The sequence below is a fragment of the Acartia tonsa genome, chromosome 5 (genome assembly GCF_053477335.1).
Source record: "Acartia tonsa isolate MP-2025a chromosome 5, ASM5347733v1, whole genome shotgun sequence".
Taxonomy (NCBI): Eukaryota; Metazoa; Arthropoda; class Copepoda; order Calanoida; family Acartiidae; genus Acartia; species Acartia tonsa.
In genome coordinates, this window is record NC_137264.1 from 29,790,159 (window position 1) to 29,805,064 (window position 14,906).

Here is a 14,906-nt window from a genome sequence, read left to right on the forward strand (position 1 = left end):
GTTCAACCTTTCTATTGGGTCATTAAAAATCAACCAATGGTGTCGCTTGTATTAAAACAGCCAAGTAGCAGAAAACAATTTAGAAGCAGGCGAAAAAGGTAATTGAAAAAGGAAGGGAGTTAATTGTCTGTATATACATCTATACTATAGATCTGTTTTTCTAATTTTATAACCTTATTCTAAATATTATATGGTAACCTCTTTACCTATATTTGTACATGCAGGAAGCTAGTAAAAGTGGCTGACTCAAATTATGACGTCAAAAATATTAACCAATGAGAGGCCAGTAAGTATACACATTTACCAAAAAGTTCTTCCTTTTATAAGAGGTAAAGTAGTTTTATTCAAAAGAGAATTCAATTGAGAAAAAAAAATAAAAAATTGAAATTAAGATAAACTACTATGGTTTTACAAAAAAAATATAAAGTTTGCAATAGACCTTCTTTTAAGTGCAGGATTGAAAAATCAAATAAAAGATACCCTATATTCATTAATAGTTTATAAAAAATTGTTTAAATGATTCTTTCTGCATATTTTACAGTATACAATTTTGGACATTTAGCTGAGTCAGATTCTCTTTATAAAAAATGACATCATACAATTCAAATGACCAATGATAGGCCAATACACAGTTTGAATTAGCAAGGGCAGGCCAGTGTACATTATAATTGACTTATGGTATTCCTCTTTGCAATATGATATAATTTTTCTTCGCTGAGTCAACCTGTAAATGTAAGTGTCTAAGTATTTGTCATATTAATTGATCTGTATGTGCCTAGCTGACACACAACTCAGATTCTCTAATTTATAATTAAACTTTGACACGATTCCGCCAAAATATGACTTCTAGGTCAAACAACCAAGGGTAACTAAGAGAAGCCAATCTCTCCTTTTTCGTCCAAACATCCAGAGTATTAGGTTAAGTAACGCCCAATAGACAACTAACTTTTTAATTGCATGATCTTTATCTGGAAGCCATATCTGTGCAAGTAATGAGTCTCGCATGTATTGGGCCAAGACATGCCCCCTATTCTAACAATTAATGTCGCGCATTGACATAGCATCAGTATAAACAATTTTTAACATCTTATGTTATGACTAGGGTTGGGCCGGATATCCGGTGAGGCCGGATATCCGGCCGGATACCGGATATTGAAACTATCCGGCCGGATATCCGGCAATATAATATTTCTGCTTTTTTTCTTATAAATGGCTGTAATTTTCTTATTATTGAAGCTATAAGAACAATATTTTTGAATATGTTTATCTTTATGTAAATATGTTTATAGAAATCTCAAAACATAAATTTTGGCGGGGGCAGCAGTTCTTGGCAGCTGCCAGCCTCAAACTGGCGGTCGGCAGGTAAACAGCAACGGATTTATGAAATTGTAATGTGTCATGAAGACATATAAAAAGCCTAAATTTAAAATTTGAAGTGTCTAAGTCAAAAATTGCTGTCACAGGAACCGTTTAAAGATTTCTGGAGACCTGTAGGTTCAGGACTTGCAGGACTATACCTGGAACCTGAAATCAACTTGAACACCTATATTTCTTATGAGGATGTACGACTGTAGAATATTTAAGTATTTGATAACCTGAAATGCTTTGTTTAAGTAAAAAAAAATTTTTTACTTTTTACCTGAATGACCTTGCCAGGTTTGCTGGCATCCTTTGCCAGCCAGGAAGGAGGTATTCAAAAAATTCCAACTCTCAGTTATGTGTCATACTCATATTTCGAAAGTCATTTAGTTATAGCCCTCTACCTTTTATACAGAGAAAATGCACAGGGGGGGGGGCATGCGTTCAATGACACCTCCCCGCCCATCCTCCAACAGGGGTTAATAGTACAGAATGAGGGTAGTAATAGTTTATTAGATTAATTGCTTAGAAGAAAGATCGTTTAATAGTTACATAAATTTTATGTTTTAACCTGAATCCTTATAATAAAGTAACAGGATGTCTATAAGTTTGTCTGTCTGTCTGTACTGAAGGATCTCGCTAACCGCTGAACCGATCGGGTTCTCCTTTACAGGGTAACTTCTCATAGGCCCTAGGAAGGTTTATAACTATTTTGGGTGAGGGTACCACCACTCTCCCAAGAGAAATTGCCCCTAGAAAAAAATACCCCCCCCCCAAAAAAAAAAAAAAATATTTTTATTTAATTTTTGCAACTAAATAGATGCTGTGAGTATTGGTGCAAAAAATATGACGTAACAAAAAAAAATAGCCAATGAGAGTCCACTACCATTGCCGCCATTGGTCAATAACGGCCTCTCATTGGCTAATTTTTTTTGTTACGTCATATTTTTTGCACCAATACTCACAGCATCAACTAAATATAAAAATAAGTCAGCCCCCCCAAAATTCAACTCCCCTCCGCCCTCAAGTGCCATAGAGGCCTCTAAGGGCGTAGCCGCCAGTTTTATATAATAAGACGCCAGTAATTTGGCCGGTTATCCGGCCGGATATCCGGCAATTTGGCTGGATATACGGTAGTTTGCCGGATATCCGGCGTTGGCCGGATACCGGATATCCGGCATTTGAAATCGGCCGGATATCCGGTATCCGGCCAAAAAACTATCCGGCCCAACCCTAGTTATGACAAGGTGTTGAACTGAGATTTTAATCAATCACCTCCACGACGACGAGCGGATGATTTAATTAACACAAGCGAAGCACAAATCTATTAAAAGATATCAAAAAATTTCCAGCAATGATGTTATGCATTTTAGATGTACCTATTTTTCTCTTAAATCTAGTGATGTCAAAGAAAAATATAAAGTTCCTGCGCCACGGTTTAATAAGAAAAAAATTATTTGCTATTTTTGTCCAAATAAATTAAATGTTTTGTTGAGTTCAACGTGAATTTAAATAATAAGGCCAAAAACATGCATGCTATAAAAGGCAGAAGTATATTTATAAATCACTGTGGGCTACAATTGAATCAAGACAAAAGTAAGTGCCGAGCCCTGGGACCTATGTAGGGTGAAAATATACATAAATCCTTGATGATTCCAGGTGGAGACAAAATATTTTAGCAGGGTCTTTTGTTTTTTTTTCAATTTAAAGTTCTGAAAAAAATTTGAAAAAAATATGAAAATCTTTAATAAAAAACAAACAAAAAATAATTTTTAATATTTTTTTTATTTAAAGATACAAACAACTTATATAAATACTATAAGCTTTAAAAAAATCACAATTTTCAAATTTAGACTTTCAATATAAAGATTTGTAGAAAAAACCTAACAACAAATTCTAACATATTTCTGATCAACATAGCAATAAAACGTCTTTTGCAAAATCTTTATCATCAAAAATAAATAGCACTTACTAAAGACTTTTTTCCATTAAACTTATACTTTTCACATTATTTAACTTTAAAGATTGATTTTTTTAAAAAGAAAGGTTGTGTGATTTTTTTATTCATAATTAATTGCCTAATTTTGAGATTCAGATAAAAAACTTTACTACTTTATATTAATGGATAATCTTCTAGCAGCGGCTACGCCTCTAGAGGCATATGAGGCCCTTGGGTTGGGGGGGAAGTCGAACCCCCCTTACAATTACAGTTTTTTTTAATGAATAAGTCAAAAACATTTATTTTGGAGAGTTAATTCTCTTGGGATAGTGATGGTACCCTTTCCTAAAATAGTTATAAACCTTACCAGGACATATGAAAAGCTACCATGTAAAGGAGAACCATAGTTCACAAAGACTCACATAGAACCTGTTACTTTATTATAAAGATACATATATACACAGAAACTCTACAATCAGAGTATGTATGTTTGTTCATCCGTCTGTATAAAAACAATACAGAATATATTTATTTTGCTATATTCAATTCAACAACTATATTTTTATTTTAGGCTTAAAAAAAAAAGTTTTTTTTGTGTGTTGTGGTCCTTTTTTAAGGGGCGATTTCTCTTCTCTTTCTCAAAAAAAGTTATAAACCTTCCAAGGACCAATGAGAAGCTACATAGAAAAGTAAAAAAAGAACCATATCAGTTCTTAAGCATCAGAAAGATGGACAAACAGACATCAATCTATTTTGTATCATAAATAGTTCTTTAAAGCAGGGAGAGAAATATCATCTGGAAAAAAAAAATTTTCCTATCGTTTAAAAGTTATATCCCTGTATAAAAAAGATAGGATGTCTGTGTGTTTTTTCTGTCTGTGCCTAAAGTTCTTGATAACCGCTGGACCAATTTGGTTCTTCTTTATTGAACTATCTTTTTTACTGATAATAGGATCAACATATTAAGGAGTAGTTTAGTGTCTATTAATCCTTATATAAAAGTAACAGTTTCTGTGTCTGTCTGTTTGTGTCTGTGTGTGTGTGTGTATGTGTGTGAGGGTGTCTGTCGGTACCGAAGATTCTTTGTAACCGCTTAACTGATATAGTTCTTCTTGGTTCAAGTTTTTCATGGTCCTGAGAAGTTTTGAGTTTAGTTCCTACCCAACATTTAAAAAAAACTTTTTCTTTTACATACTAAAACTGAAAGTAGGGGAGGGGTCAACTTCCCCCCACTTATCAAGGGCCCCTAGATGCCTCTAGGGGCAAAACCGCTAGTGATAAAATAATTTTTATCTTGAATTATGATTAAATTGTTCTTTTTCCATTTAATAAAATATAATTGTAATTATCAACCTCAAAGAATATCCAGAATTAGGTAATTGGATTTAACAAGGGAAAAAGACAACATCCATAATTAGTGAAGCTCTTAAGTTTAAAAGAATACAAATAAAGAAAATAGCAAGTGTAACATACAGATACAAAAATATATTAATCAGAGCGAGATGGGACAATGGGCTGTTTATTAGACTAGTCCCCATAGTTTAATATAGGAATTTGTTATTCGTTGGCTTAACTACTTAGGGGACCTGTTGCAATTTTTGTTTGGTTGGATTATTAAATTAAGTGCCCAACATTTCAACCATTAACTGAAACATACAGAAGGGTTATCCATGTATCATATTTAGGAATGTAAATCAATTTAGCGGTCATTGTCTTATCCCTTTAGATCCCTGAATAGTAATTAACAATGATCAATGGTTCTTTTTTTTCTATGTAGCTTCTCATTGGTTCTTGGAAGGTTTATAACTTATTTTGGGAGGGTACCTCCACCATCCTAGGAGAAATCAACCCCTAAAAAAGGACCCCATTTCACACACAAAAAATAACTTTTTCTTTTTAAGTCTAAAATAAAAATCTAGTTGTAGAATTCAACCAGATTATATATTATATAGATTTTATACAGACGGATGAACAAACAGACATACTCTGATTGTAGAGTTTCTGTGTATATATGTATCTTTATAATAAAGTAACACGTTCTATGTAAGTCTTTGTGCACCAAGGGATCTCACTAACCACTGAACCAATATGGTTCTCCTTTACATGGTAGCTTCTTATATGTCCTGGTAAGGTTTATTACTATTTTGGGGAAGGGTACCATCACTATCCCGAGAGAATTAACTCTCCAAAATAAATGTTTTTAACTTTTTCATTAAAAAAACTGTAATTGTTAGGGAGGGTTCATCTTCCCCCCCAACCTAAGGGTGCCTATATGCCTCTAGAGGCGTAGCCGCTGCTAGTAGAGTATCCAATGATATAAAGCAGTAAGGTTTTTTATCTGAATCTCAAAATTAGGCAATTAATTATGAGTAAAAAATCAACCTTTCTTTTTTTAAAAATCAATCTTTAAAGTTAATTAATGTGAAAAGTATAAGTTTAAATGAAAAAAAGTCCTTAGTAAGTTCTATTTATTTTTGATGATAAAGATTTGGCAAAAGACGTTTTATTGCTATGTTGATCAGAAATATGTTAGAATTTGTTGTTAGGTTTTTTTCTACAAATCTTTATATTGAAAGTCTAAATTTGAAAATTGTGATTTTTTTAAAGCCTATAGTATTTATATAAGTTGTTTGTATCTTTAAATAAAAAAAATATTAAAAATTATTTTTTGTTTGTTTTTATTAATGATTTTTAAATTTTTTTCAATTTTTTTTCAGAACTTTAAATTGAAAAAAAACCAAAAGACCCTGCTAAAATATTTTGTCTCCACCTGGAATCATCAAGGATTTATGTATATTTTCACCCTACATAGGTCCCAGGGCTCGGCACTTACTTTTGTCTTGATTCAATTGTAGCCCACAGTGAAATATATAACAAATTATCGTTCCTTTTGTTAAATTTTTGACACATGCAACAAAAGTTTGCTAGTGTTAAGATTTATTTTCATGATGTTTTATGAAACTCCTTTTATTTTTATAGATTTTTTAATTTTTTATGTTACACCTTAATTTTTATCGTTTGTTTAGCTGTTCAGATTTTTTGTGAAGTAATTCTAAGGGAATGTAAATGTACAAAGTTAGATTAGTATTGGTCTACATTGGATTGTCACTATTTCCGCATAAAAACCTGTTTTTTACTATTTGCAAATCAAAGGATCAATTTGTCAATAGCTTCATACCATCATCGCATAATCAGCAACTAAGTTGTTTTCCAGTATGGCTTCGAAACGGATTAATATCCGCTTGATTAGAACCGGTTCTAGACCATACTAAAAAATCATGTATCGTATCGTTTTATATAAATACTAGCGGCTTCGCCCCTAGCCTCTAAGGGCTTTGCCCCAAGAGATGATAAAAAAAGTTAAGGTGAAATTAGTAAAAAAAAATAAGGACCAAGGAAATCTCCTACAAAAAAAGGACCAAGGATATCTACTACAAAAAAAAATGGGGGGTGATTTTTTTTGTTTTTTTGGGGGGTTGGGGGTGTCCCACCCCCCAAGAAAATAGCCTAAAACCACCACAGGACCAGTAGGTATATTCCCTGAAGAGTAGAATCCGATCGGTTCAGTGGTTACCGAGATCTTAAGCTTCAGACGGACGGACGAACAGACAGACATCAAGTTACTTTGTATTATAGATGTACAATCATATAATATTAAAACTAGTTTTAATCTTAAAATTGCACAGTTCTATATCCGAGGAAAGCTGTTTATAATACGATGCAATAAATAATTATCATAACAACGAAATATAGCCTGCTAGTTCGTACTTTACATTTGTGTACCACATTATTGTTTTTTTTATAAGATGAGCAAAAACGTGTACCAGAATTTGATCAAAAGTAGAACCGGCTCGGTTCAGTGGTTACTGTGTTCTTCTGTTATAGAAGGTTAGACAGATTTCCTATAATTAGAAATTAGATATATTATTTTCAAGATAAAATCAATAAGAAAGTTAATAATTATTTACAAATTTAAAATTAATGCATTAAAAGTTTTAGCTTAATTCTTTATTTGTCTATGTTTTAAAATTCTCCTAGATTTAGTGCGAATGTAAAAAATTACTTGTTTGCTAGCGCAAAATTTGATCCAATAATACTTTTGTAATGTTTAGTTTGCGGTTATTGTGCTGAAACCAGGAGACACTGTCTGCATTACCAGATCTATCAGAATTCTTGGCAGCTCGCATAGTTATAAACACAGATAAGGGGTTAACACCAGGGAGGAAGGGAACAAAAAAAATTATCCTGATTCAAAAAGTTTTAAATTATTCTAGGTTTATTACAAAAGTAAATACAATGTCCTAATTTTCAAACCAATAAATTCAATCTTTATAATGGGTAGTTTATTAGACAAAATTGGGGATTACAATAATTTATTATTCCTGATACCATCTCCTAAGAGGTGAACTGAAATTAGTTTCCGAATGTGAACACATTTTCCTAGGTGTTTCCCAATCCTATCTCAATATTTGCTACTAGCTAAAAAACCTTCAAACTTCCAAAAAAAAAATCAAAATTTGAAAAATTAAAACTTTGAATGTATAATGTATAAATCGTTAATACATTCAAATTTTGATTTTTTTTTAAGTTTGAAGGTTTTTTAGCTAGTAGCAAATATTAAGATAGGATTGGGAAACACCTAGGAAAATGTGTTCACATTCGGAAACTAATTTCAGTTCATCTCCTAAGATCCCTAAGTTGACAGCAAAGGATCAAGGCTGACAACTAAAGTAGTTTGTAAATTCGTGCGCATAAAGATTTCCATACAAATTAATTTCCATAATGAATATTGATGTTTTGAAATATTGTTGAAATTATTGAAATTAACTGTAATACAGTAAAAATTAGCCTAATTAAGAAACATTTTCTAGCTGCGCTACCAAAAATGATTATACCGTGATATAAAAACTTTGATTATATTAATTGGTATCAGTTCTTTTAAGAAAAGTCCCAAGTCTCACAATGAAGTCTTTCAACGGTGTCCCATTTCTTCCGTATATTATTGATTTGATATATTACTGCAAATATCAGAAAGTATACGGATAACACGTTCTTTCGTTTGTTGGCGTAAAAACTTTGGATCTATTTTATTTAATCTTTTAAAGTTTTAATTTACCATTGTGGATAAACAAAATATCCCCTATTATCTTATTAAGATTCCTTGGAATCTTTTAAGAAAAGTCCTAAGTATCACAATAAAGACTTTCTTAGGTGTTCCATAAATTCCCCCCTATAGAGCAAGTGCATAATGCCGCAAAAATCAAAATCAACAGGAAGGAAGGGAACACAAAACTGTAAAAAAAAAACACTTTTTTTCGTTCGTTGGCGTAAAAACTTTGAATCGTTTCATTGAATCTTTTTTGGTTGTTTAAACTTGCATTGTCGAAACATTCAAAACAATTCTACACATTTCTACAAAGTTTTTTTTTAAACATGTGATGATTGGTTGGGGTGCTAGATCGATTCCTAGTTTTTCAAGTTTTCATGATTTTTTCGACTCCTGTTCAAGATAAACAGCTGGAATTTTCAGAGATTAATTAAGTCAACATTCTACATATTTTCACCAAGTTTAATAAAGACTTGCCACTGGTGCTAGATCGATAAATAGATTTTATGTTTTTCTTCTAATCTTAATGCCTCAAAAGACATTATACATTTTTAAAAGTTTTCGTGAATTATTCCATTTATGTCTTTTTAACATACTTAAAAGATTTTTGTTTTCAGATGTCTATCAATGAATTTTGAGCTTCTCTACTTGTCATCCTTGTTTTAATGTTTGTTTGTTTTATAATAAAAAATCTTCCAAATTAACAGTTAGAGCAAAGGGAATGCCTTGGCCAAAAACATGCGCAACTCATTGCCATGCACAGTTAAACTTCTCAGACAAAGGTCGTGCGATCAAAGAGTTGGTTGTCTAATGGGTTTTACTTAACCGAATACCCCGGGAGTTTGTTTCTAAAAGGAGACCCCTTAGTTATCCTGGGTTGTTGGACCTGACGTTTGAGTGTCCTGGACAGCATCCCGGTAATGAGGTACGTTAATAACCCTCTATGCATAATTTTGTAATGATTCTGGGTAATTTCAAGATTTCCACAAAATAAAGTTTGGTAACCTTATAGCGAATTATGCGATACTTTTTATCTGAGCCTGCAGTTTTACGGGTGTGATTGCGCGCCTCTTTTTACACCCTCTTACTTATTCCTTTTCATTATCGACTGTAAGGAAACCACTTTTTACTCCCTTCTATCAAAGGAAAGATCCAAATTAGTAAATTCTAACTTCTAATTTTACTTTCTTTATGTTTTATTGATAATGTATTCCCTATAATGATAAAACAAAGATTGCCCCTTAAATCATTGGTTGAAAAGATTAGACACTGCTAGTTTTGAACAAACCAATCAAAATTCAATAAGAGTACCCAAAGTTTTTCAGCCAATGAATTTTTAAAAGTGGTTTTAAAACTTTGGGTACCAGTGTAATTTATAATCTAATATCCCCTTCTTGCCTGTGTACCTTTGTTACATTAATTATGTCTATACTTAAAGCGGCTTTGTTTGTATTATAAAACTGCTTCGCTTTAATAAAATTGACCAAAAGTGTAACCTTAAAGAAATATCATCAGTAAAATTGTTTGTAAAATGCTCTAATGAAAGTGGACGTACTAAAACTTTTGTTTATAATTATGGAGCAGTTTTGCTAAATATCAAGTAATGCATAGTTTTAGGATCATATAATTATTTCATGACTTTAATCATAATCATTAAAAAATCCTGCAAATTTATATTTTTTATCTTTCCATAGAAACAAGATAACAATTTTTCCAGTAAGGCTTCGAAACCAATTAATTTCCGCTGGATTAGAACCGGTCCTGAAAAATCATTATATCCAGTTTTCTGTGAATATGAAAATCTACATTCATAATATTAAAATCAGTTTTGTTAGCTGGTTTAGCCGGTACTTTTAGCATCTCGGGGATAACAAAACTAGTTTTAATCTTATGATTGTATTTCTTTATATTTCATATCCGCGGAAAGCTGTTTATAATACGATGCGATAAATTACTATTCTAACCAATTTCAAATGAACTTTAATAGGGCCACTTGTAATTTTAAAAATAGAGCATGTATTTTGAATTCTCATTTTAGGTTTGGTTAGGTAAGTGAAAGCAGAACCTCTAATGATTAGGGCTCATCACAATTTCTAAAATTGTTAATAAGGAGGTAGGAGATGTAGGGTCCATAGAACTGAATGATGGATTATACCTCTATCTCTTCATATCATGTGTATACTATTACTACAATTCTAATAACAATAAAAGAACTATACACCTGTAGAAAAATAACAGAAAAAAAACAAGGATGACAACATTCATTACTTAGCGAAGCTAATAAGAAAAATAAATAAGAAGTCAATCTATCAGTGAGGTTATTGTTCAAGCATATTTTACATTTAATTTAAAACAAATATCTCTGGTGTTAAGATAACAAATTGAATATAAAGAATGAGGATGTAACACTGATAAAACAATCATATTTTCCAAACAAATTAACCATATCAAACTCAGCATAACACACAGACAGATGGACCAAAGTAAGTTGTAGCCTGAGGTTGTAGAGTAAATTCTTAGTGGCCATATTAATATTAACACAAAATTTCAGAGTCTATCTTTGACAACATCTTACATAAAAAGATGCATACTTTTGGCCTTTTTTAATGAAATAATTCCTTAAACTTGACAGAAAATTTATCAAATCTCCCTTTTCTCCACTTAACAGCTGCAAGCAAAATTGTAAATATTCGTAATTTCTGGCCAAAATGGCTGATTTTAAAAAATAGAAGAACCTGAAATAAAAACATAAAGCAGGTTTTGGCTGACATGTTGTTTAATTCTATACATACTAGCAGCTTCGCCCCTAGCCTAGGTAATTTTTTAAAAATCAGTACCATTCGTGCAACAATGTCCTACCCCCCCCCCTTAGAAAATAGCCTAAAACCACCACAGGACCAGTATGTATATTCCCTGAAGAGTAGAATTCAATCGGTTCAGTGGACAGACATCAAGCTACTTTGTATTATAGACATTTAAATTAAAGAAGACATTATGAAAAATAAAAACATATTTTTATATAATTTCTTAAGGTTGATATAAAGTAAGTTTAAGGCGATTTTTGTATTCGTTGTTTTGTAGAAATAGGAAAGTAAGAAAGATAAGACTTGAACCCGGTATTAGTGTCTTAGAAATTATCTTAGTGACGTAACTAAAAACGAGGGATTAGAGGGGAGGTGGGAAAGGTAACCCCTAAAAAAGAGATGGATAATAGAGGTGATTGATAATTGATAATTGATAAAGAAAATGTAGGAAATAATTTATACTCTCTGTACTTTCTACCATAGATTAATAAATTTGTATTTTCTAGACAAGGATGACAACATCCATAAAAACGAAGCACAAAAATCAGAAGGTAGAACAAACGCACAATAGCTAGAGTGTCAGAACTTAATAAGCAGAATATTAATTTTGAAGTCTAAATGAAATTGCACATAAATTTGTTGCAAAATTGCGTAAATATAGCATACAGTAAAAGGACATACTTCCGTGCAAAATTTGAAATCAATAGTATAATTCTAATATGTCTAATAAATGTTGTCAAAAAAAGGTTGAAAAAAGTCCGCATATTTGATTAAATTTTTCTTAAAATCCGCATATTATGTTGATAAAAACTATAATATATTATCACTAGCAGTAACATCACTAGAAGCTTTTAGGGTGGTAAGGGGGAAAGTTCATTCTTCCAATTTTCAATTTAAGTTTTAAAACAAAGAAGTAAAATTGCGGAGATGGTACTTTTTTTCTAAGTGTTATTTTTTTTTTTTGAGAGTGGAGAGCCCTCTTCCTAAATAGTTATAAACTTCTCTATACCTATAATAAGCTTCACTGTAAAGAAGAACCCTTTAGGTTCAGCGGTTAACAAGATCCGTTGCTACAGTCAAAAAAAGCTTAGCTTACTAATTTATATAATAGGATATAATAAAGTAACAGGATGTCTGTTTGTCTGTCTCTTTGTTTGTTTGTTTGTCTTTTTCTTTTAAAATCTAGAAAAATAAATTGGTTTATTAAATTGGACTCTCTCCTCCTCAAGTGCCCCAAGAGGCCTCTAAGGCGTAGCCGCTAGTAATAGGATACAGTAACAAAATGCTAATCCTTATATCAAAGTAAAAGAATGTTTGTGTGTGTGTGTCTATTTATATGGAAGGATCTTCCTAACTAATATGCTTCTCCTTTGCAGGGACATAGGTCATAGGTCATGGGAAGGTTTATAACTATTTTAGGATAGGGTACCTGCACCCTCACGCGCTTAGAAAAAAAAACCACCAACATTTTTTAATTTTTTTTCTTTTAAAACTAAATTGTCCTTTTAAGTATATCTGTCAGACAGACAGACAATAAATATATGGAGCAGATCTGTATAAATATAAGGTATCTTGACTAAAACTTACAGCTGGCTATCTAAAAAAGCAGTCGTGAAAATAACATTTCTCCAACAATAAGGTTTTTTAAGCATGACCGACAGTCAGACAGACAAAATAATGTATAGAGTAGATGCAGGGGGGGGGGGAAGGGGTGATTACTTGAGGGCACCCTCAAATTTTGGAAGTCGTTAAGTAGATGCACATATATCTTGGGTATAGTCCCTTTCATGACAATGCCTCTTAAGGGACGTTTCTTGGTATTTTCACAGTAGATTTTATCCTATTTCTAGCCACTGCGGGGGGGGGGGCTCTATCCATGCGGGGCCATTTTCCTAACCCTGCAGGGCAATCACCTAACCTAACCTAAAATAATCCATCAAAAGCTACTGTAAAAAAAATACATTAAAACACCCCTTAAAAGACATTTTCACTAAAAATTTCAGTAGTCTTTCTTCAATAGCAGCCAAAAAAACACACAAAGCATGTTTTAAATGGACGTACTGACTTTCTGTTAACAATGATAGAGTTGCTTTCTAAATTATACCTAACTGTCATAGGAATCATCATGAAGAGTTTGAAATTGATAGGATAATTCTAACATGTCTTGATAATTATAAGAATTGGTAACATTTGCTTAGATATTTATTTTATAAAAACATAGCAAAAAAAAATTATAACCGTATTATAATACAGGTATTAAATATTTATATACAAACAATAAAATTGAATATGAATAAAAATTAAGGATAGATCAATCAAATAATAATTATGTACAGTGTCAAAGGACTAAACAATCTTGTGAGAGGTAATATAACTTATGCATTTTAAAAAGATATTTGTTAAATAGACTGATTATTTAAAGACATATTTGTTAAATATGTTGCTCTACTGGATATCATTACCCTTGTTAGAATGTACCATTCATAAAGAAGGTTATTTTTTAATGGCAAAACTGTTTAAGCTAGCTTTTTTAACAATTACGTTCAAATTCCGTTAAATTTATTGATATAAATAATCTAATAATTGATTGTTTTGTTTTTATTCGTAATTGTCTTTTTTATATATACATTATTATGCTTAATTAAAAATTTCTGATAAACATCTCATTATATTTAAAGAAAAATTAGCTGTCTCTAAATTTAATATAGAAATAAAATTATTATGGAAAATCAATGGATTTTTCATGGTAACACGTATAAGTTAGAAAATACAGACGAATTTATAGATGTAATCTTGAAAAGATAGCTTTAATTTAAAATGATAAATATGCGTTATTTTTACCAAAAACTAGACAAAACCCTTTTTTGTTGTTGTTGATAGCAATATCTTATTTCTTTACTCTCGTTTATATATAGTTTTAACCTAATATCTTTTGATTTAATTGTTATTGGTTTGAAATTTTGACTAAAAAGCTGGCTTAAAAAATAGCTCATATGTGATAAAATATATAGCATTCTGCGCTAACTTATGAGGCGTTTATACAATAAGTATAATTATAAAAGCAAATATTTGAAAATTATTTAAAATCATTCAATGTTTAATGTAAGATTAAGCCAATTATTAATCACGAAATTACATATAGGTTTTTTATTATTTTGCTAAATAATCTATAAAATATTTACACATTGTAAGTCAACTCTTGAGTTATGTAAGAAGTACAATATCAGCTGATAGATCTTATTTCAATTTTGAAAGATAATTTTATAAAAAAAAATAAAAAAAAGTTGATTTTGTTTTTTAAAAGTGAGCAAAAATAATGTAGAATTTTTAGAAATATTTTTAATATTTTTTAAAAGCACAAAAAATCTTGATTTCAGGCCTTTATTAACAATTCTTAAAAATCCTAGTAGTATCGACACATCCTATTTTTTTTACGTCACTAAGATAATTTCTAAGACACTAATACCGGGTTCATAAGACTTCATTGTACATAAGAGGTATGTTAGCATAGAGCAGTTAGAGCCAAGAACTTAAGAGTCATATCTAAGAGGCATATGATATTATAGAGCAGTTATAGCCGAGAACTTAAGAGTCATATCTAAGAGGTACATGATATTATAGAGCAGTTAATAGAGCCAAGAACTTAAGAGTCATATCTAAAAGGTATATGATATTATAGAGCAGTTAGAGCCAAGAA